The following is a 23,434-nucleotide window of genomic DNA, read 5'->3' as shown; positions in this document are numbered from 1 at the left end:
AGCAGCAGTTGTGGATACTCCTCAGTTTAAAGCAGGGGTGGGGAACCTCAGGCCCTGGGGCCCTCCCACCCACCAGGCGGCTTTGCCGGGAGTCAAGTAAAGGGGAATTCTCGCGAGAGGTCGGTAGTTCTCCCAAGATTCCTCTTATTCAACAGCAACTGGAGACTGTCAGTCCTATTCAGCAGCAGCCGCCGGAGCGTGGGACGGCTGCAGCAGGACAATTTGTAAGAGACATTTTTACATATGGCCCCCGAAGGATTTATTCCCTATACAAACGGCCCTTGGCACAAAAAAGGTTCCCCACCCCTGGTCTAAAGGGACACACACACAGGGCAATTTAAGCCCTACTTCTAAGCGATCTGACTAGATAGGGACTACGGATTGTAAGCTTCAATAGGGCAGGGGCTGGAATATTATCGATAAAAGGCTAAGTTACTATGAACGTGACGTGGAAGGAAGCTCACGCAGCAAGGACCAGAGAACCAGAGAAGCTGAATCCTTCCCATCCTAGCCCCAAGGACCGCGGCTGGTAGCAGGAATGTGGGAAGCTCATGTTGCATGTATACATTCCACAGGTGCACAATTACATGGCTGACTAGAACAACAACTTTCTGTTTACCAGCTTAATTGAATTCTCTAAACACTATCCAGGTGAAAGTTTCAATGTGACTCAATGTATTTCTTCTTAAGGCAGTTAGACAGAAGAGGAGATGAATATAGACATGGAAGGAGTATTTCAATATTGGAGAAGAATCAGGTCAGGTGTAGATCAGCGGAGAGGACAAGGAAAATGATGATTCATGTGAAAAATCATTGGACGTTGGATGCGCTCTATAGTCACCCACTGGCAATCATTACGCAGCGGTTTTGGGTGTCTCTATAGCACAAGTGAGAAATGTGGGGTATTGTAATGATTAGCATTACTGCCTCACAGAACTGAGGTCTGGGTTCAATTCCCACCATGGTTATATGTGTGGAGTTTAGATGTTCTCCTTGTGCTTACGTGGGTTTCTACCGGGTACTCCGTATTCCTTCCACACAGGCACTAAGGCGCATGTGGAAAAGCAACACAGAAACATGACCCAGGTTCCCAAACTTTTTTGAATCACGGCGCCCTAGAGCATCAAAATGTTTTCACAGCACCCCTAGGCCAAATGCTTCTTATTGAGAAATTTGGAAAAAAAATATTAAAGTAAGTGCATTGTGTGTATATGTCACAGTTATCTAGTGAGGGACAGGATTTGGTTCGGTTTGTCCACATATGTTATGATTGGCACCAGCAATAATTTTGCCTGTTACATTGACCATAACTAATATGAATTGAACCTGGTCCACCAACCCAAGGCACCCCTACAAGTGTCCTGAGGCACCCCAGGGAGCTTAGGCACACAGTTTGTGAACCACTGGCTTATGTAGTTTTACTTGAACATCACCAACCTACAGTACTATCACCAAAAGTAGACATTTCCAGTACGATAAATATTCAGCGCACTTCCAGATATAGGTAACAGTACTAAGATGACACACGCTGCTTGGCCATTTAAAAACTGATAAGTACAATACAGTCTTTTTTTAATTAGCTAAATATGACACTTTTTTTTTTGTGGTTTCTACAATCAAGTGTAAACAGGAAATCTAAGCAACTGCAAATAGTGCAAAAACATCAATCCGGCATCAAAACAACTAACCGTATCTAACGACCTATACTATGCTATGTGCCATGACCTCCTGCCACCAGCATACAAAATTATGCCCCTTCGTATTCTTTATAGAATTACCCATAAGCATCTCTTTCCAAATATCGTTAAATTTTTTTGAAAAACTCAAGTTGACCTTTTCACTGTCAACCATCTTGTTGTCGGCCTTCCAACCCTATGAAACTTAGCCAACTCTTCCTCAGAGAAGACATTGCAGAAAACTATAATAAAAATGGCTTCTACTGCCGAAGACAACTAAAAAATGATTTATAAGCGTATTATATATACGTAAGTGATATTAACCAAAACCAATGAATGCAGTAGCGGAGGCTAAATTAAAAACCCCTGAGATATGCGGAAATAAATAAGTGAATCACTATGATAATTAATAGCCATAGTATGTGGGTAACACCACAACCGGTATATGCCTTTCATATGAAACATGTAGCAATTTTGTCCTGACACCACAAAACTATATATATTCTTACTTAGTTGCTGTTTTTTTCACGGTATTCCTCTGATATTACTTAGTAAAACACCTGGGCATTAAATCATCACAGAGAAGCTTAGCTTCTTGCATTAATACAAGGGGGGAACAACCAGATTACCCTAAGGTTAAATTAAATATTGTCCCTAGACTTCAATGGAACAGAGTCACAAATCACGCTAATCATTACCAAAAAATAACGTGTGATTTAAAAATGCCTCTCGTACTGTATCTGCTGTAGTATAACTTATTTCCCTTCATGAAGACATTGCGGTGTAATGTCTTTAATACCGCATTCACACTGCCAAAACGTTTCAAAAACCGGTATTTTGAAACGGTATTTAAAACGGGTCTGAGCCTCCACATTGCAGTAGATTACCGTTTTAAATACCGTTTAAGTACCATTCACATCAGTCAACCCGTTTAATCCCCTGAACACGTTTCAAGGCAGCCAGCCTATCACAGGTCTGTAATCTGTTGTTTTTACTAAATACCGTTTCAGAGCCATTCTCACTGCATAAAAAACGGCTCTGAAACGTGTAGGAAATACTGGTTATCTTTAACCGGTAAATCAACTCTGACGCTTTCCCACTGCAGCCCTAAACGTGTTGAAATGTGAAAAAAAACTGCAATATACCATTTAACAAGTGTGGTGTGAAAGGGGTAACAGATGACAACACTGCATCAAGGGCAACTTTTAAATTTAAATGGTGGGCCCAGCAACATTGTATCACTGGCAAAGGTAACATGAGGGAGAAAATGTACGTACGCAGTAACCAATAGCAACTGGGCTAGTCACATCTTTGCTGGTCAGTTGCTACACATCTCCCCCATGTGTAGGCCCAATTACAAACATTACTGTAAGTGGGAATGAACACAATCATTCCATTTAAGATGCCTTTATACCTCAATCATTTGAATTGTAAATGTTTACAATACCTGTGTATTATTTATTTTTAATTCATGGTACTAGAGGCCAATTAGAACTCGAAAACAAAATGTTTAACCCTTTGAGTGCCAGCATCTCTGTGAGAGATGATCAAAATATCAGCCAAAAAAAATACCAGCATTGCTTACATTTGTTATATAAATTCAAATAATAAAAATGTCTTAAAAAATAGAAAGAAAAAATGATTATATTTCCTATATAAAAGGTAACATTACAGGTCATCATGATGAATCCAAATGTTTACTTGCCAATTTTCACACCTATTTTGACAAATTCACTTGGCACTCAAATGATTAAACGCATTGTATGTACAGAGCCTTATAATTAGTAGTATAACACCACGGTTGATGATACCCTAGCACCATGTAATGTTACCCAGAACCATTAAGCAAGGTTTAAATACAGGATTATGATAAAATAGACTTAAAAGTGCTAAATTGTAACTAAAATCAGAAACTATTTATTGTAAGTGAAAGTTGTGGTTGGTTATTTTGATGGTCCACTTACGCGCAGTCTACAAGCTTTATTAATAGACGATGACGGATGTTGTATGTTACGGAGCCAGCTGTTTCAGTGACAATTACACTATACATTCCCATATGTTTGGGCCGCAGTTGCTCCCCGTCCCTAAGCCAAGTGCACCACAGAACATCCCCTCCACTACACACAGTATGATTTGTGGTCAGCGCCAGAATCTTTTAATGTGCTCCTCTCCTTGTCGTACTTCTCCGCGTTGTAAAAGATAATGAGCTGGTGCTCTAGACTGTCATAGTCTGAATTAAAATCCAGTTAGCACCAAATTAATCTATTCTACTGACTTCAAAATTAAGGATTGTACCCAAGCCCTCCCCCTCCCCCCCTCAACTTGTGACCCCTCCCCTGGTTTTAATTAACCTCATATTCATGTCTATCAGTCCATCCAAGGACAGATGAATTCTCGACCAAGGAGACAATTTCATTTTCCATATTGAAAGCTCATATCTGCTAATATAATGCTGTAAACTCGGTCTTTCTTTACTGCGATTGTAAAGGGGGTAGGGGCTCGCCTTACTATGGAGGGGAACCTGCTGCAGATCCAAGCGGCAATTTATTACATTAATTGGGAATATTCTCTTATCTCGCTATAAAAGTGGGGAAACTTGGGGGGGGGGGGGGGGGGCATGCATGATTTCCAAAAACATTCGGCAGACTTTTTTTTTCCTGCTGCACAATAAGGGTTAATAAACAGAGCGTCCCAGCCCCCACGCGTGTTAAACAATAAGATAAAGAGAATGCAAATAGCTATTGTCACTGCAACTTTAAAGTACCTGTCTGCATTTTTTTTTTTTTACATGGCAACGATTATATCTATCAATCAAAATTTAGGAACACAAAAGCGCTAATCATACCGAAGGCTTTGACTGAATGAGTCTCATAAATTTTTTTATTTTTTTTCTTATTTCCTAAAAGTAAGACAATGCGAATAGGTAAAAAAAAAATGCACATTTATAATTAAAATGTGGATGTACATATAACACAATGGTTCATATATTGTTTTGGTGTATAAGGATGTTTTATCTGTACTTTTTTTTTTTTTGAGGGGGGGGGGGGAGCGGGTTGTCATTAGACAAAAAATCCCATCAGACAATGCTCCGAGCTTATTGACACAGCCAGAAAATTGCATATTGGTACGTAACGTTGAATCTCCCTCTACACGTGGTGTAACAGCACACCCTAATGTTTGGATGAGTGAATACGGTGCAGCAATGAATGAGTTAATGGTTTTCTTTTTGCACTACCAAAAAGCCCAGTGTTTTATGTGTTGCTGCGTAAACTGGATTATTTTTTATTATTATTAGTGAATTTTACTCAGCTTACACCGACGGTGCTTATTAATGCAACATTTTACAGTGTTGCTAGAAGTGCACAAACTTTTCATACCCAAGCGTCAAATAAAGCACAACTTTAAAAAACTCATCTGGATTAGGACAAGGAGCACGCTAAATTCACCACACATCTGTAAAAACGACCTTAGTTTGGGTGGGGTTATTCTGTACGAGATCAAAAGGGAGCAATCATCAATTCTATTTTTCAAAAAAATCCAAATCACAAGTTCATTAAACTCAGATGATTCTGACACCGTTCCAGTCTCCTACTAGCTGCTCGCAGAGCGGAATCCTTATGTGGCTGAAAGGGTTAACCAAGCATGCCTACAAGACCATCCCACCCCTCCTTGCGAAAAGCAGAGGGGGGCTGCTATGTGCGAGCTTAACAGTCCCTCAGTATCACTTGTACCATTGTGATCTTTGCAAAAGGCTCCCATGTCTGACATGAAGTTGATACCAGTGAAAAGACCACTTTCCCCTCCACACCAAAAAAGACAGTGTTCTGTTCCCAGGGTGTATCGTGCAGCCTCTACCGGTCTGTGCATGTAAACAATGGAAGTATTATCTTCAAAGCAACTAAACAAGATTTTCCTAACACAAGGTATGAACGGTGGTACGAGCAACTGAGCACACTCAATATACACACAGAGAGAATATGTCCTGTCAGACACAATAATGTTTTACTGCTGATCGACCACAAATGGCCTCTCTACGTGTCGTCTAAGTGGCGTTTAAGTGACAAGTTGTGAACACACTACTCAGTACAAAGGTGCAGCACCGTTAATGCAAAGTAGGACAGTGAAGGTACACTTACCCATTCATAGGAAGAAGCAGCTGTGTAATGCTCTGCACATGTGTGTGTAATCCCACTAAGGAAAAAGAAGCAGAAAGGAGAGACTTTTAAATCCGCTGGGGGAAAAAGGACTATCCTGGCCCTGTGTACTTTCACACAAGTGTACGGAAGAACTGAAGGCATGTGGTCTAAACACAACAAAAGCCACTGCCTTACTCTAGATTAACTATGCAGGAAGAGGCCCCTTTTGCATAAACACAAACACTCCACAAATGAGTAACTGGCTCAACTCACATGTCTGCTGTGACTGCTACCTGCCCAGCATTGTGAGGCGTGCAACTGAGAGCACACAGCGAGCACTGCTCCGATCTCTCTAGCACAACTTCTGTGAAGTCTATAAACAAGGGGGAATTAGAACCAGCTGGAGACATTGATGCTACCCCTCTTGTTACACCGCTGGAATTACAGGCGATGGCTAATTAATAATTTTTTTGGATCCTTATCCTCAGCAGTAAAAAGAATAGTACAGGAGTATCGCAATTTAAATACACAGAAGTTCCATTTCAGATAAATGCTGTAGTTAAGATGTGTTAAAAATGACAAGCTTTATTTTATTTGTTAATGCAAATTACAGATATATTTACCCAACTACAGAAAAATACATTCAATAAGTTTTTGGAGTGTAATAAAAAATAAAAAAAAATTAAAAATTCACTATAAAATCAATAGTCGCGCTCTGTAAATATGTGCTAAAGAAAAGTACAGTGTGACGGATGGAGAAATGTCACGAATTCAGTTATCAATAACTGAGTTAAAAAAAAAATGCAATATTTTATTATAACCGATTAAGGTTCCGGACATGATCTTGGCCAGGTGAAAAATCGGCAGTTTTCGCCTTGTTTTTTTGACCAAATTCGATTCACCCTATTCAGTCCCAGTGCTGATTTATCACCTGGGCGAAAAATACAGCATCAGGTAAAACCGTGTGTATTGGCAAAATTGCAGCAAATTCATGTGGATTTGGCTAATTCGCTGCAGTTTTCGCTTGTTTTTGCCCATGTCGATTCGACCACCAAAAAAAAAAAGGGAAATGGCATGGGCCAAAATGTACTAAAAAAACAGGCGAAAATACCGTGATTGAGTACTGAATCTTTGCAGTTTTTTTTTCACCTGGTGAAAAACTTGGCCAAGATTGAATACACCCAAAACTGTATAAAAATATACTATCTTCAACATTTAAACCAAACTTGGGTCTATATAAAGAATAGCACACAGTAGTTTGTGAACCCTTCAGAATTTTCAATATTTCTGCTGAAATTTGGCCTAATACTACCTCGGATTTTCACACAAGACCGAAAAGTAGATAAAAAGTGACCGCAATAAACAAATGAGATAAAAAGAATTGAGAAAAATGATCCAATATCGCATATCTGTGTGCGCCAAAAGTATATAAGCCTTTAACCTTTTGCAGTCCAATTTTTTTTGCAAATCAAACAGTCTGGTTTAAATGTTTAAATTACTTGTACATTTAAAAAAAAATGTATTCAAAAAATGGTCTACATTGAATGTTAAACAATGTAAATGTTCTTATTTTTAAAGTGGCTCACCATTGAATCTGCTACTAGCGCTAGGGCTGTTGAGCCTGGCTAGACGTTGGACTTGAAAGGGTTAAGCTGCCCATACACTAATACCATTTGGCGCTTTTCTACACGATTTTGACGCATTGGGATGATAAAGAAAAGTGTCAAATCGGATGTCATTTACACATTTCGGTACTTCTGTAGTTTGACGGCGAACTGTAGTTCGCTACGCTCGCCACGCTATTTAAAATCAACTCCCTGCCAACATGGATAGTGGAGGTATGAACTATCCATGTTGGCATGGAGTTAAGTTACTTTTTTTGACATATTTCGTGGCAAGCGTAGAACCCGGAAGTAGTACGGCGCCATGAAACTACAGAAGTACCCACATTTCAATGCGATGCGCAGTCTTGTACGTCGTATCCAGAGATTGTCACCGCTGCATCAAGGATTTATCGTACTCGAAATTGCGAATGGGATCACATGCAAAAGGAACGCATACTAAGTATCACATATGATAAAACCGCCGGGTCAGTTGCCAGAGTATCGCATGTGAGGCTAGCAAACGATACCTCGGCCTAGTGTATGTCCCCTATAGGCTCAGCAGATATTTTGAATGTGATATTAGTCAAGTAATTTCAATCTATTGGATAACAATCAGGTGTTCGTGGACAACCTGTCTTTTTAACCTTTCAAGTCCAACGTCTAGTCAGGCTCAACAGCCCTAGCACTAGTAGCAGATCCAATGGTGAGCCACTTTAAAAAAAGAACATTAACATTGCTCAACATTCAATGTTGACCATTTTTTATACAAATTATTTACAATTAATTTAAACATTTACACCAGACTGTTTGATAGATCCTAGTCCTTTTAACCCTTTGCAGTCCAATTCTTTTTTGCAATTCAAAGTCTGATGTCACACGTTAGTAGAAGTGTATCATGCCATGAATGAAGGATATTTCGTAGGCACTTGATGATCAGCAGGGCTACAGAGAGGGAAAGGGAGCGGGTACTTATTGCCCAGGCACGGCGGGGGTCCTGGTCCGACCACTCCCTCCCTCCTGGGCAGCAGCATGAATTCTCACACTGTCAGTGTGTTATAGCATATGAGATGCACATGCTGAGCCTGAGCCAGGGGGGCGGGGATTATAACACTCCCCCCTCAGACTGGTTTAGAGGCTTTTCATTTTTCCGCTAAGGGGGCCAAGAATAGGCCACACCCACAAAATGTTACCGGGGCCCGGTATACCTCTCGGCAGCCCTGCGTATTGGGCTGGAAAAGGTTACAAAACCACCAACCAACAGCCAAACAGATTCCGTGCAAATGGAGGAAATTCCAAACCATTAAGGCAGGGTCGCGAAGAGAAAGACGCTGATCTCCAAAAACTGCTGCCCGTCAACAGGTTGCTGTAGATCACCTGGACAAGCCATAAATTTATTGGAGCAATGTTTGTGGATGGATGAGACCAAAAAAGAGCTTTTCGTTTTAAATGCGAAGAAAGGACAACAATGCAATCCCCCATAAAAACCTCAGACCATTTATGAAACGTGGTGGTGGTCGTATCATGGTTTGGGCCTGTTTTGCTGCATCTGGTCCAGGATAACTTGCCATCATTGATGGGACAATGAGTTCTGAATTATACCAGATTATAATTCTAAAGGAAAATGTCGGTATATGTGTCCATGGCCTGCATCTCAGGAGACCGTGGGTCATGCAGCAAGACTAAAAAGCACACTAGTTATTCCACCACAGAATAGTTAAAGACCAATACATTTTACGTTTTGGAATGGACAAGTAAAAGTCACAACCTTAATCCAATCAAAATGATGTGGAAGAACCTGAAGCGAAGCAGTTTATGGGAGGAACACTAACATAACGGAGCAGAAGCTGTTTTGCACAGGGAAACGGGGGGAAATACCTCCAACCTGATGTTCAGGACTACTCAACAATTTAAATACAGTTATTGCTGCATACAAACACCAGATACTAAAAGCAAAGGGTCACATACTTTTGACACTCAGATATGTAATATTGGATCATGTTCCTCAATTAAGTTTTTGTTTTGTTTGTTTGTTTTTGTTTGCTCATTTATTCGATTAAATTATTAAATGTCTTTATCTACTGTTAGGACTTGTGTGAAAATCTGAGGTAGTTTTAGTTCAACTTTCAGAATTATCAAAATGTATCAGTTATTCCCTTAATGGATTTAAATGCCGGTTTTCAGTACAATTAGTGTTCTGAAGCTCCGCCTCTGAGCATTTTGCTGCTTATGGAGACCATCAGTTACAGTCTAAACATCTTCATAGACAGCTGCACCAACAGTGACAACTGCTGGTTTCAATTACATCAAATAAAAATATGATAAAGAGATCACTTTTCTGTAAGTACTACATAGGATACCTTTCTGTTTCATTATGGGTGGAAGCACAGCACATCTGTGACCACTGTAATTTTATTTAAATTACTAGTAAGCCCGCTCGAAGCACATGCTTCACAAAGCTAGGCTGTGATTGCCTCTGTGTTTGTGCATGTGTGAGAGAGAGAAGAGCTGTAGTTTCACTCACTGCCAAAAGATGGCAGTATTTTGGAAACACACAGACACTAGACATATTATATATATAATATATATGATATTATTTGCAAATTTTTGTTGAAAACCTCATTTTTTGTAATATCAGTCTATCAGTTTGCAGCGTGTTAATCTGTGGTGTCCGATTTTCAGGATCACTGAAAAGCAAGCAATCCAGCAAAGCTACTGTATTCTAACAAAAGAGGAGGCAGATTTTGGTAAAATTTTAATCACTGCCAAATAAGTTAATAGCAACAGCGACACCTGCAGGTCAAAAACATTTATATTAAAATGTTAAAAAAATAAAAAGACTACTAAAACAATAAAAACTACTAAATAGGTATGTGCAGGTTCGGATTGACCCTGATCTCAAAACGGGATCTTATTGGCTTATCCTGCTGTCACATGTTTTGGATGCAAAACATGTGAAAGCCGATAGCCAATAAGATCCCGTTTTGAGATCAGGGTCAATCCGAACCTGCACATCCCTACTACTAAATATATTTAATATTGCTCAATTCAACTATATACACAGTCACATACACACATATACAGTCTCTACATAAAATACACTCGATTACTTCCCATACAGGAGCAATCTCTCTACTTTACATGATACTATTTAAACAGCAGTTCACTAATTAGCACTCATTAGAATCTGTTATACAGCAATTCAAATACTGCCGCAAAAGCACACTTATTAACTCAACGATCGCTCAGGCTAAAAATGCAAGTACTCCAGTGGCAACAGGGAGGCTTTTGAAGCAATGCATGGTAAATTTTCCTTTTTGAGCTGATGAAAGAGTTCAATAATCATCAAACCGAACAAAAAACAGAATTGAGTCGGCAGGACATTTCAGTGGTGGTATAAAATGCTACATGTAAAATCTTTTCTTGGGTTGCGGTTAGTGTGATCATAGGTCGGTAGAGCTGCATCAGAACAGAATTTCCTGATGGTGACCGCCTGGGCATGCAAATCCAAGCAATTCCAATAGGCATTCTTTGGTGGTTACAAAGGACGGTTGATGTCCGGAAGTGCCGATGTCAAGGACGGCAGTTCCGTTAACACCAGTGTCCAAAAGTCTGATGGTGTGGCCCATGTCTGACCAATTACTTTTTGTACACCATGATGGATTAGAGCAGCCCGTCAGATACGGCATTAACGTAAATATTCAGTATCGGGTGCGACTTACTGCATATCCTTCCACCAAAGAATCAGGGTGTTCACAGAAGGTTCACAAAGGCTTATTGTGAAAGATATTTTTAAAATAAAGTCGAGTTTAATTGTGGGGCGACCTGGTCATAGATAAATCTTACTGTTGGCTTCCAAAAATACCATCATAATAGCAGTTACTTGGCATGCAGTTCCTTGTGGAGTTTTCTGTGTGGTATTGTCCTTGCTTGGAAAATTTTCAAAGCCTGCAGGAGATGCCAAGCGGTTCTCTGTTAGCTTTGATAGGGTGAGACTTAATGATGCCATCCGTATTATTTTGCTCTACCCACCAAAGGGTGATGAGAGAGTAAAGATGGGGATCATGTCCGAAATCAGGGTTCCTCCACCATTTCTTGTTCTGGCCTAGCATCAGGGAGACTGGCAGACTCTCTCGGGAACTTGTTATTCGAGTCTCCCTGAAATGATGGTACAAATGGCCGGTGTGCTAGGTCTAGACCTATACCCAAAGCCTACTTAGTAAAGGCAATTTAATGGGCAGAGTAAATTAATCTATTAAACTTGAACATGACAGTTAAGAGACCATCCCGCACATTCCAATAATGACCTAATAGCCACATGCACGGACTTCACTTTCCATTGTGTGCCGCGTACATTATTCCTGATGCTGTGGTGCACGCAAGCACTGCAGCAACAGGAAAGAAGAGGACCGGTAAGTATAAAGGGGTGGAGCAGCTGAGGTGGCCCACCAAATGCCATAGCCATGTATTTAATAGCACATTAGAAATGACTTCTACGCTGAATGCTTAAATTGGCTGAGCTATGAACTCAATGCTACAGTATTCACTAGAACTAGAAGGAATAACGTGTGCACTGCCATCATTACGGATATTAGCAGTCACCTCGGACTTCTGTGACCTATATAAGGATACTGGGTGTAAAGCCTGGTGCTCTAGATTTGCACATAGGATTCTCATTGACCTCTAGCAGACATAAAGCTTAAGGTGCACATAAACTACTGGAATGTAATGCAGCAATGTATGGGCCATCCGACTCCCTCGAGTCACAGGAACTTCCCAGGTGACAGGATAGCATGTGGTCCTTTCACACATGATGTACGCCATCACATGCTGTCCGACCTCCGATTCAGGTCTGATGTGCACGACGAGCTGGCACCGCACATGGGACCCGAGGGTGACATCACACACATCCGGTTTGGGACGATCTGTAGGGATCGGGTGAAATTGGCCTAAATCGGATAAGTGTATGGGCACCTTCACAGTGGGAACACATTATCCTATGTCCAAACACATGTATGGAAAGGACTATACAAAATCACATCAGGAATATGTCCTAAAAGTTAAACACCTAATGGTGTGTGATTGCACAATACTCACCTGAATTCCTGAGGATTCCACAATGTCTAAGGTGCACCTCTGTATTATATTTTTCTGAAGAAGAGTCTAATGTACTGTTGTGTCTGCCATTCAGTTCTACACAAGTAAAAGGGAAATTTCTGTGCAAGTTCTCTTGGGTTGGGTCAGTTCATAGAACACAAAAGTCAACACAACTTCAGATCAGGGTTTTATTTGTTTGTTATTATATTTACAAAATCAGACTTAAATATTTCCACCAGTAAAATGATGCCGTATTCTACAGGGATTATTCAAATCGTGTAAAAACAGGACATGAACTAAATGCAGTAACAACTCGATCAGACATAACCAAAAGGTAGATCCCGATCTACTGGTAAGCTCATGAGGTATCCACCGGTAGATCCAGACCAACATAACAAAAACAAACTTATGATGATTTCTGGGGTCTTATGTAGGGTACACACCCAATTTAGATACAAACTTGACCGATTGTATGTAACTTGGGCATGTTTTGGGCCATTTCTGATCCAATTCTGATTCGATGCTTGGCCCCACGGGTCGTTTGGTCATTTCACAGATCCTACCTGCAGCAGGTAGGATCGGGAAACGACCATTCAGCTGAGTACAGGTTGGGATGGGATCGGATTCAGATCATGTGCAGGTCATGAGCAGATCATGTGCTCCAACAGACCGTGAGCTGATCGTACGATCGTTTTACGATCAGCTCACGACCTCCATCGTTCTGGTGTGTACCAGGCATTAGAAGTCCAGTAGTGCAGTGAGTTGGTGACTTCATGCTCTCAACCGTGCACTGTGGGGAGGTTCCAAATTTGTGCAGATACAATAGCTGTGGAGAGGCAGGGATTAGGGTATGACCGGTATACCACCGGATCTGTGTCACGCAGCTCCATACTATCTGCAACCACGCTGCCTCACATCTCCTCTGCAACTGGAGATCACTCTGCCGGAGATGGAATCTAGCGACAATCTCTGAAGAAATATATTCCCGGCACAGTCACGCTGTGCAAAATCATGGAGCAGAGGATCACAGAGCAATAGACATACACCCAATGTGGGTATCAAGGCAGCCAGTTCCCTATATCACTACAGTTATTGGGGAGTACTGCCAAGGGCTTCTTTTCCAGGATGCATTTTGGGTTTGCAATTAGTTGCAACTTGTGTCCATATGCAACCTAGTGACTGTTGTCCTAGACATGGTCTATCTGCTAACTGCGTACAAAATACACGTACAGCCTATTTCCCGTATTGCTCTAGTAGTAACTTTATACCTTCTGTGGAGCATGGAGTAAAGGCCCCCATACATCGAGGCGATTTGGTCTGATTTCGGCCGATTGCGATCAATGGGCCCGTTAAATCGGACCAAATCTCCTCTTCCTGACATGCCGTCGGGTCCCGAACATCGGACCTGACCAGGTGGTCAGACCGGCAGGCCATCCGACCACCCGTTCCTCCAGGCTGCGAGGTGTGTGGGAAGCAGGGACGCATACGATCCATCACAAAGGATCGCATGTGTCCCTGCCGCCGGGAAGGTCTCGGCGGCTCGCACTCTGTCGGGTGTCCGTACACTGCTGCGAGGCGTCGCAGGCAGTGTATGTGCGCCTTTAGTATACAGAACCCCATTCCCTGCTAGAATAGATAAGGTCAACTACTAAAGGTTGACAGTGACAAGTTTGACATCTAAAAAGGGCCCACGTCCCTTAGGTTGACACTGCTAAAAGGTGAACACAAGCTATATGATCCAGGTGGGCATAGAGTGGGAATAGAATAGTGTGCCAGGTGCAGTAGTCCATATCCATAGGTGACATACATAGTCCATGTCGACCAAAAAAATCATAAAAAAACCTCATGTCCACCTTTTGACTGTTGACCTTTCTTATATCGACCATAAACTTGTGTCTACCTTTTGTCGGAGTCGATCTAATCACTGTTGACCATTAGTAGTCGACTTAGACATTGTCAATCATCGATATCGCAACCCGTGTATTCTGGATATATTTGGAAAATGGCGTTAGGTAGTCACACCCAGAAAGATCCTCCCAAAACGCATTCTTGGTTCTTTGAAGCCATGTAATGTTATATAGAATGTTCATCATCCCCGGTTATCCCGATATCCATTGTCACCACATGATTAACCCCTTGAGTGGTGGGTTTTGCTGGGGCAGGACAAACCTACCAGGTCAGGTTTATCCTGCCCCAGCAAAACCCACCACAGAAACCTGGAAGGCGTCCCTCCCTCCGCTCCGGCGTTAGTATGCCAGAGCTTCCCTGCTGTGGCTCTCACCCCTCAGCCGCCCGTCACATTGAGCAGTGACGTCGGCGGCAGGCTGGTGGATGTTCGCGGCTCGGAAGGACTCGGGTGCCTGAGCGCTCCCGAGTCCCCCCGAGCCGCTCCGATACCCGAACCTGCCACCGACGTCATGAGTGACGGACGGGCTGGCTGGCAGGCAGGACAGGGGACCTCTGGCGCACCGATCGCCGGAGGAAAGGTGAGGGGGGGGGGGGGGAGAACGACTGGGTGATTTGGAGGGGGGGGGGTTGCTCCAGAGGTGCTGCGCCAGTGGTGCACACCACTGGTGCACACCTTTTCTATATTAGAGGTATGCCCAGAGATTTTCCGGGATAGCCCGCTGCGGCAGCGCAGCTGAGCCCGGAAAATCTCCGGGCATACCACTTAAGTGGTTAAAGTCTGCTGGGCCGTACTCAGGGGCTGCAAGTATATACGCAGTATATGCAGCCATGCTCCACATAGCGAACTGGGGTGAAAGCGGCTGTAAGCAAAAGCGTTATGGAGCACACACACATCGAGATTTAAGCTTAATTTGTAGGTGATTTAGCTAAATCGCTTCGAAATTAAGCCCAGATCGCTCAGTGTGTACGCTCCATAGAGCAATGGTGATGCACATCGCTATCGCCGGTCTATATCATTAAAGCGTGCAGTATGTATCTAGTCAGATTGCTTAGCAAGACACTGCAAATCACCTGTGTTAAGAAGTGATCTGAGCGATCTACGTCCACCCTCCTGTACCCACCCATAATTTACTTTTCTTTTCTTTTTTTGCTTAACACAATTCTTCCAAATCGCTCAGCACAACTCTCTTGTGCAAATTTCTCAGTGTGTATGCCTCATTAGAGAGACCTGAAGAATGTGGGAAGTGGAGATGTTTTCCATGTAGTGGAAGCAGAAATGTCAGAAGGGACGTATGCACTGTCTGGCCTATCCTAGCCGCTAAAATGCCCAGCTTCAGTTACAGTTTCTTATATAGCGCAGCAGATCCCGTTGCGCTTTACAATAGTAGACAGAGATAAAACAAACTGGGTAACAACAGACAGACTTGGAGGTAGGAGGGCCCTGCTGCAAGCTTACAATCTATAGAGATATAGGGGGGAAACACAAGGACAGGCATCAGTAATAGCATAGCAGTCCCACCAAGTTACAAGTCCAGAAGGGAAGCTATATAATGCATAAGTGTCTCGGAGGGTAATGCGTGTAGAACTTAAATATGATAGGCTTGCCTGAAGAGGTGAGTTTTCAGGGAACGCTTGAACGTTTGGAGGCTAGTGGAGAGTCTTATATTGTGTGGAAGGGCATTCCATAGAATGGGAGCAGCCCGATGAAAGTCCTGTAATAGTGAATGGGAGCTAGTGATCCGTGCAGAAGAGAGACGCAAATCTTGTGCAGAGCGGAGTGGTCGAGATGTGCAGAACCTACTGTAGAACCCAGCTGAATATCTGGTGGCACATAGGGGATGAAAACAATACATTGATTTAATGGCAGCCTTCGGATGAAGGAGATCTGTCAGATGCTACCCATTATAGATAAGTAGTCAGTGTGGATGTACATAGATGAGCCCTGCTCTTTCGCTGAGCGGCTGACAGCAGCCACCTAGCGCGGTTTCCTTTGGCAATTTTATTAACTAATAACACAAAACATTTATTTCAATAAAACAGACCTCATTGATCAAATCCTTTCATTAAATAGAATAATAACATGCACTTACAGCAAAGCCCTCATATCCTCGTCTTCATCCTATATAATCCCAGCGCCAACTATAGGATCAAAATATGATACAAAGGCTTTGCTTAGTGCAAGACACATTTATTATTATTATTTTATTTATGGTTCAAGATTTTTCATTCCAGGACATTCTGTGGGGTTATTTTGTGTGTGAGCTACCAACAGTTCACATTTTCCAGACAACCTAGCTGCTGGACAGGTGCACTCATTACTCGCTGACACATTTTGAAAGATCCATAGGTGGAGCTAATTACTTCACTTGTGATTCCATGAGGAGAACTGGAAAACTATTGGTAGCTCTTGAGGACTGGAGTTGGATACCCCAGGACTAGGTTGTCCTTGTAGCTTAGTAAATAGATATGGTTGGAGAGCTTCTTCGGCAAACTCCCTCCTATGCAGCTCTAAACTCTCTTTTGGGTGGGCAAGTACTCGATATGGGGCAGCATGTTGGATTTGCTAGTAAGGGTTAGAACTGCATTAGCCAGAGAGACATAGAATAGGTACTAACCTAGAGAAAGTTTGCGATCACTCTTTTCCTCTTGACTGAAGACTAATAAGACGCAAGTCAACCAGAAAAAAGTTATGCGCTCCGAATAAACTAAAAAAAAAAAATAAATACTGCAGAACCGATGCTAGTCGTTTCATTTTATAAAGTTCAAAGCAAACTGTAGCTGGATAGCTGATAGACAAATGACTAGGTCAACATATGGTCAACATGGTCAAAAGTTGACATGTCTATATGTGTTTGGTATTTATTTATTTATTACTATTTCATACTACACCATCCACGTGGACAATGTACGTAAAACGACATTCAGAAGTGGACTTGTTGGTACTTTACTGCTTTCCAATGCTTGCAATATCTTCCCCTCAATTTCCATTCAAAATTGTGAAAGAAAAAAAAAGTTGCACTATATCAGTAAGTTGAACTCAAATCTTTAGAAGATTGGAACATCCGTCAGCTGATTTATACGAACTTATTTTACCCAAAGCTTTTTTTTTTTAAAAACAACATTACAATGAAATATCCATTGCATTTACAATCCAAAATTGAAAGGACGGGTTTCCTTTTGTCAATGACAATACTTCATATATTGTATAATATTTATTTATGGACTTGTACAGAAGCTATTTACTGGCGCTACCACTGTTTCTCAAATGCCTCCAACAGAGGATTGTGGGTGGCTGAGCTCGTCATGTTATTACACCATTGCAAGTGCATCCCGTCGTGCTTATTCATATAATATTCTGTGCCTAACAAAGACGCAACAGGTGAAAATCTGCAATTAATCTCTGCGACAACGGCACGTACATGACATTTATAGACACAAAAGCAACAGATAATAGTTCAGAATAGAATCATTGCGATTTAAAGAAAATCATTTCATAAACAAAAGTGAGAAAAGTTGCTGTCGAGATAATATACAACAGCCAACAGCTTGGGAGAAAAAAAGAAAAAATACGATGCAACAAAATGCAAAAAAATAAAAAAAAACACACACACACAAAAACGGGAGGTGGGAGGAGAACGAGACCTCCAGAAAATAAACAGGGTATATAGTTTCAAAGGCTCCAGACACAGACATCTCATTGTTCAAGCCAATTATCAGTGGAAAATAATAACAGCAGATGGATTCAGAGTCAGTGACTTTTCATAGGCACTTGAACAGATGATGAAATGTGAGATCTATCCGAAAAAAAAAAGGCAAAACATCTCTCAGTAAAGAACTCCATCCTCCAGATGGGGACCTTCGAAAGCAGCTGATTATCGTCTTAAAACGCAGACTTTGCTGAACGTTTCAAGGACTTATCAGATACTAAGGGTACTGGGATACAATTATTAGAAGGCTTCTTTTTCTCAAAGCAAATGACTAATACGGATAGATTTCACTGCGTGTGTTTTTAGTCATTTCTTATAAAACCTCCATGGAACGGAATAAATATGTAAAACAACAAAGAAATCTAAATTGAACGCATAATATTAGTCTTTGTTTAGTCCATTACCTACGAGTCTTTGTTTTCTTTAGCAATGAATGGCGATTAGACATGGGGATAAATGCGACTTTTCACGGTGAGCCGGACTGAGGTTTTAAAAGGTGCAAACAACCTGGTTTTGCATTTTAAAACATCATCCAGATTCATGGGAATCTCTGTAGCGTGTGAGTCTTGCAAACTATTTTGTGGGAGGGGGTGTGGCCATTTATCCTTTAATATGAGCACGCCCCCAGTACCCTGGCTCGACTCCATACTATATGGCCCTAATGAAAAATGCCACATGACTGTTGTGTAGTCACATAACACTGTGCAGAACCATTAATCATCAGCATTCTTATATTCTGCCACTGTCCTTTATTTAAAAAAATATACAATGCTGCTCAAATAACTAATTATTTCATGTCGCTCTGTTCAATTTATAATAATATTGGATTGTAGGGTAAAATTCCACACATTGTTTACAGATATGGGGAGGTTGGGGGTAATAAATCCCTGCCGATATTTCCGAAAGTCAGAAATAACATCAGTTTTCGCCTATAACAGATCAAATTAACATTCGACCTATTAAATGTTTGGTACTTATGTATTATCTGGGCTCCCATGTTAAATGCACCCCATTTTTTCATACCCCTACTATCCAACTATGCATGGAGTTGATTTTATATAGTGTGGCGAGCGCAGCGAGCCACCGTGCCCGAAGCGTGGCGAGCGTAGCGAGCCCCGCGAGGGGACACGGTCTCATAAGAAAAACGGGAGCCCAGATATTACATAAGTACCAAATGTTTTTCAATAAATCCACATCTTTTTAGGCAGAAATGACTGCTAATTCAAAAATTTAGCGTCCGTTTCATCCAATGCAGATTCTGCTTTACAAAGAGATCAATAGGCAGTGGACGAGTCCCGGACAGAAACTGCTGGTATTTCCGACACTTTGCAATCGGATATATGAGAGATTTTGCTGCATATTATTTCTCGAACCCCTATCTCAGCAGTGCCACCTGTTTTTGTCAGGTGGTCACCAGCAGTGATAGTTTTTACCTATGGGCTGCAGGACTGCAGCGCGCCCAGGTAACTTTCCCCAATGTGTGAAGCTATATGCAGTCTGTGAGACTGCACTGGCTTCAATGTGACTGGCAGTGACATCCTATTGGAAGACCAACCTGCCAATCACCCAAGGCAGTCCCATTGGGAGGTGTTCCCTTCCTCTGGGATACCTCTATGGGCTGCTACAGCTGCAGCCCATAGAATACAGAGTTTTCGCATATACAGTACTGACGCCGATACTGTGCATGCCCCGGTCCCTGTCATCAGAAGTGTACAAGCGACAGGAACATATTTTAGCTTCTATGGGCTACCTCTGAGTTAATTGTAGCCTGGATTAGTAGGTCTTACACCAACATTAGACTTTCCAATGATTTCTGCAGTCCAGGTGCTATGGTCTGTGATCAATAACTTGCAATAACTTTGCACATACCAAGCTTTGAACCAATAATACATAGACCACAGGTTTCAATGTATTTCAGAGGTGTTATTGACTATACATAGCAGAATAAGTGTAGGTAGATGGTATAGGACAACAGACAGGCGGATGGTAGTATCTTATAAACATGTAGAAGTTAAGCTACGGGAAAAGATGAAATTACGTTCTGGGAAATAAAATATTTTGCTAAAAGTGAAAAATAACACAATTCAAAAATGTGGGTGATGCTAGTGATCAGCAAATGTTAACAAGTTAATGAAACCACCCACTTTAAATACAGAGATCTCCCACTCACACCCAATACCACAAACTAGGAGCTTTCGATCAAATGAATCAGAAGATACAAGGTGTTAGAAATTCTGAGTTGGGAAAGAAGCAAACACTAAATGAATAGGTCATCAAAATAAAAAAAATCATAATTGCATGAAAGATGATAGTTAACCATTACTGGTGCCTGGAACAATGCTCAAATGTGGCCTTCTACCAAAAGCGGGGTTGTACAGGCACTAAAATGTTTCTTGTGTATGTGTATAAAGAGTGGAAAATGTACAAATCTTTGTTCTCTAGTTGAGGCAGGAGAGCCAAGAATTGTTCAGGTGCATTTTATATGTGTAGTCAACACCAACTATACACACACAGTATAAAAGTACACAAAGGGAGAGCTGAATGCAACCGCATAATGGGTTCTGGAGATAACTTACGTTTCAGTTGCATTGGAATTAATTACTTAGATTTGCATATGAATATCAAGGACAAAGGAACAAATAATCTAACTGTACCTGTATGACTAATGCTCTGTACACATGGTACAAGTTGACATTCCATATGACTATATAGTCAAAATCGCATAGACATCGAATGGAGATAGAACATGTTTTTAAGCTTTCTATCCCAATTCGATGCCGATGCGCATTCCCGTTCAGCTGAAATAAAAAAAACAAATAGACAGTGCAGCAATGACTGTATAGTGCAGATTGAATGTAGATTGCATGAATTGTATGTAAATAGCACGAGTTAACAAAGATTGCATAGCAATCGAATCTTATGCTGGGTACACACCAAAACTATTTGGATTGGATGCAAATCAGATTGTACGATTTGCATACGATTTGCATATGATTAACATACGATTTGCATACAATTTGCATACAATCTGATCCCCTCTGTATTCAGATGAATGGATCTTTTACAGATCCTACCTGCAGCAGGTAGGATCGGATTTGAATCCAATTCAGATCCAACCAAACGATTTTGACCAAATCTGCATCCAATCTGCATCCAATCAGTCTGAATTGGATCGAGATTGATGGGATTGTGCCAAAATCGTTTTGGTGTGTACCCAGCATTATGGTGCGAACACACAGTTCGATTCTGTTTTTGATTTGGTTTCTATTAGATATGGACTATTCCACCTGCTCTGAAGTTTTTTCTACTCCTTTTCGATTTCCACTATTTTCTATTCGATTTTCCACTCCACTATTTTCTATTCGATTTTCCACTTTTGCTGTTAGATGTGCTACTAGATGAACACTGGCTTCAGGCAGGAGATGGACATCCAATCAAATGCTGCAGTGAACACATTAGATTTGCACGTTCTACAGTAGGGATGGCCATCGTTGCCATTGCCATCAATGGCAATTTTGCAACTGGCCATCGATAGTGCTAAACTATGCAATGGCTGACCATCAATATTTTTACATATCGATGGACATCCGTTGTGGATGATGGATTGGCCTGTGGACCAATCAAAACAAGGGGCGGGGATTGGCCTGTGGGCCAATCAAAAACAGGGGGGGGGGGCTTGTCAGGTGTCGGGCGGGGCTTGTCAGGTGTCAGGGCGGAGCTATGCTCGGTGTCCCGGCACTTTGAAAAAAAAAAAAAAAAAACATCGTTTTGCTGTTCCATCGATGGAAGGAAACCATCTGGTTCTCCCCTATTGATGGCAAAAGTATTCAACATCGGCCATGAACCATCGATGATTTTGAATCATCGATGGTCGATGGCCATCCCTAGTCTACAGTAGTCTTGGCTGCCATGCTGGCCCTTGTTCCGAGATACAGTAGTATATATAGATTGTGCTGCACAGTATATTTCTACATTCGATTTCAATGCCGCACATCTGTATCGGTGAGATTTGCACTATGGGGGTTATTTTGGTTCACTCTTTCGGACAAATTCCTTCTTAGATGGACAAAACTATGTGCACTGCAGGGGGGGGGGGGGGCAGATGTAAAATGTGCAGAGAGAATTAGATTTGGGTGAGTTATTTTGTTTCTGTGCAGGGTAAATACTGGCTGCTTTATTTTTAAACTGCAATATAGACCTCAATTTGAAGTTAAACCCCACCCAAATAAAACTCTCTCTGCACAAGTTAAATCTGCCCCACCTGCAGTGCACATGGTTTTGTCCATCTAAGAAGGAATTTGTCAGAAAGAGTGAACCAAAATAACCCCTTATGTGCTCTGCGATTTTGACTATATAGTCCAAATCGATAGTGCAAATCGCACAGTGTGAAAACAGCATAACACTGCAGCCAATTTCACCAATGAGCCCAATACTGCAAGATGTGCAATGGGAGCAATTTACTCAGGGCAAACAAAATCCTACAATAAAATACCCCCCAAAATTCCAATCAATTTATAACATGTTTATGAGACTGTAAGATAAAGTCCATGGCCCAGGCGTGTAGCATAGTTGCCTCCCCTCCTGCATTCTGCAGGAGACTCCCTGAAATAGCAGCAATCTCCCTCTCTCCCTCATTAGTCTAGCAATCTACCTCATTTAACCTAGCCCACATTACACTGTTGCACCATAGTTACCTCCCCTCCTGCATTCTACAGGAGACTCCCTGATATAGCCACAATCTCCCTCTCCCCCTCATTAGTCTAGCAATCTACCTCATTTAACCTAGCCCACATAATACTGTTACATTTTTTGGGGAAAAATGAATGAGAGATAATATATACATTTATATTGACTCATCAGCGCCATTTCCCAGAACTTTACCAAGCATAATAGCTCTGCTTCGGGGCTCATCTACGTTTGGATATGTCAATTTAAAATATACACCCACGCTTCTAGGTGCCACGTTCACAATCTCTCCATATATGGAACTAGCCACGACCCTTTAGGTGGAGCATGACACGCCCCCTCAATGGGGCGCTGTGCAAAATTCTATTTTCAACTATGATCTCCCTGAAACTAGTTTTCAAATGTAGGCAAGTATGGCGTGTAGTCATCTGGCAGATTTCTGCCTGTGTTGTTTATTCACCAGAGAGCAACCAGTACACAAATTCACCAACAATGACAAGCTGGAGACCGTGGACTGAATACCAGGGACAGTTCATAGAGTCCGTGGCCTTTGTCTGGGCACAACAAATATTACATTGATTGGGAAGATAAAGTGTTCCTAGAAAAAGCACTGTATGTTATTG

General features: G+C 41.6%; 1 protein-coding gene across 8 annotated transcripts in view; it reads right to left on the bottom strand.

Annotated features, from left to right (window-relative positions):
- FOXP1 (forkhead box P1) overlaps positions 1–23,434 on the bottom strand; it is a 552,073-nt gene that overhangs the window by 319,900 nt on the left and 208,739 nt on the right. For 7 of the 8 annotated variants that reach the window (XM_083155991.1, XM_083155980.1, XM_083155986.1 and 4 more), the window contains exon 5: positions 5,813–5,867. The exons of the other annotated variant lie outside the window; for it this stretch is intronic. The gene's annotated coding sequence lies outside the window, so the exon portion shown is untranslated. The remainder of the gene's footprint in view (positions 1–5,812; positions 5,868–23,434) is intronic. 8 annotated transcript variants of the gene reach the window in all.

The sequence above is a fragment of the Crinia signifera genome, chromosome 8, assembly GCF_055691185.1.
Source record: "Crinia signifera chromosome 8, ASM5569118v1, whole genome shotgun sequence".
NCBI classification, from domain to species: domain Eukaryota; kingdom Metazoa; phylum Chordata; class Amphibia; order Anura; family Myobatrachidae; genus Crinia; species Crinia signifera.
This window is presented reverse-complemented; position numbering and strand designations above follow the sequence as displayed.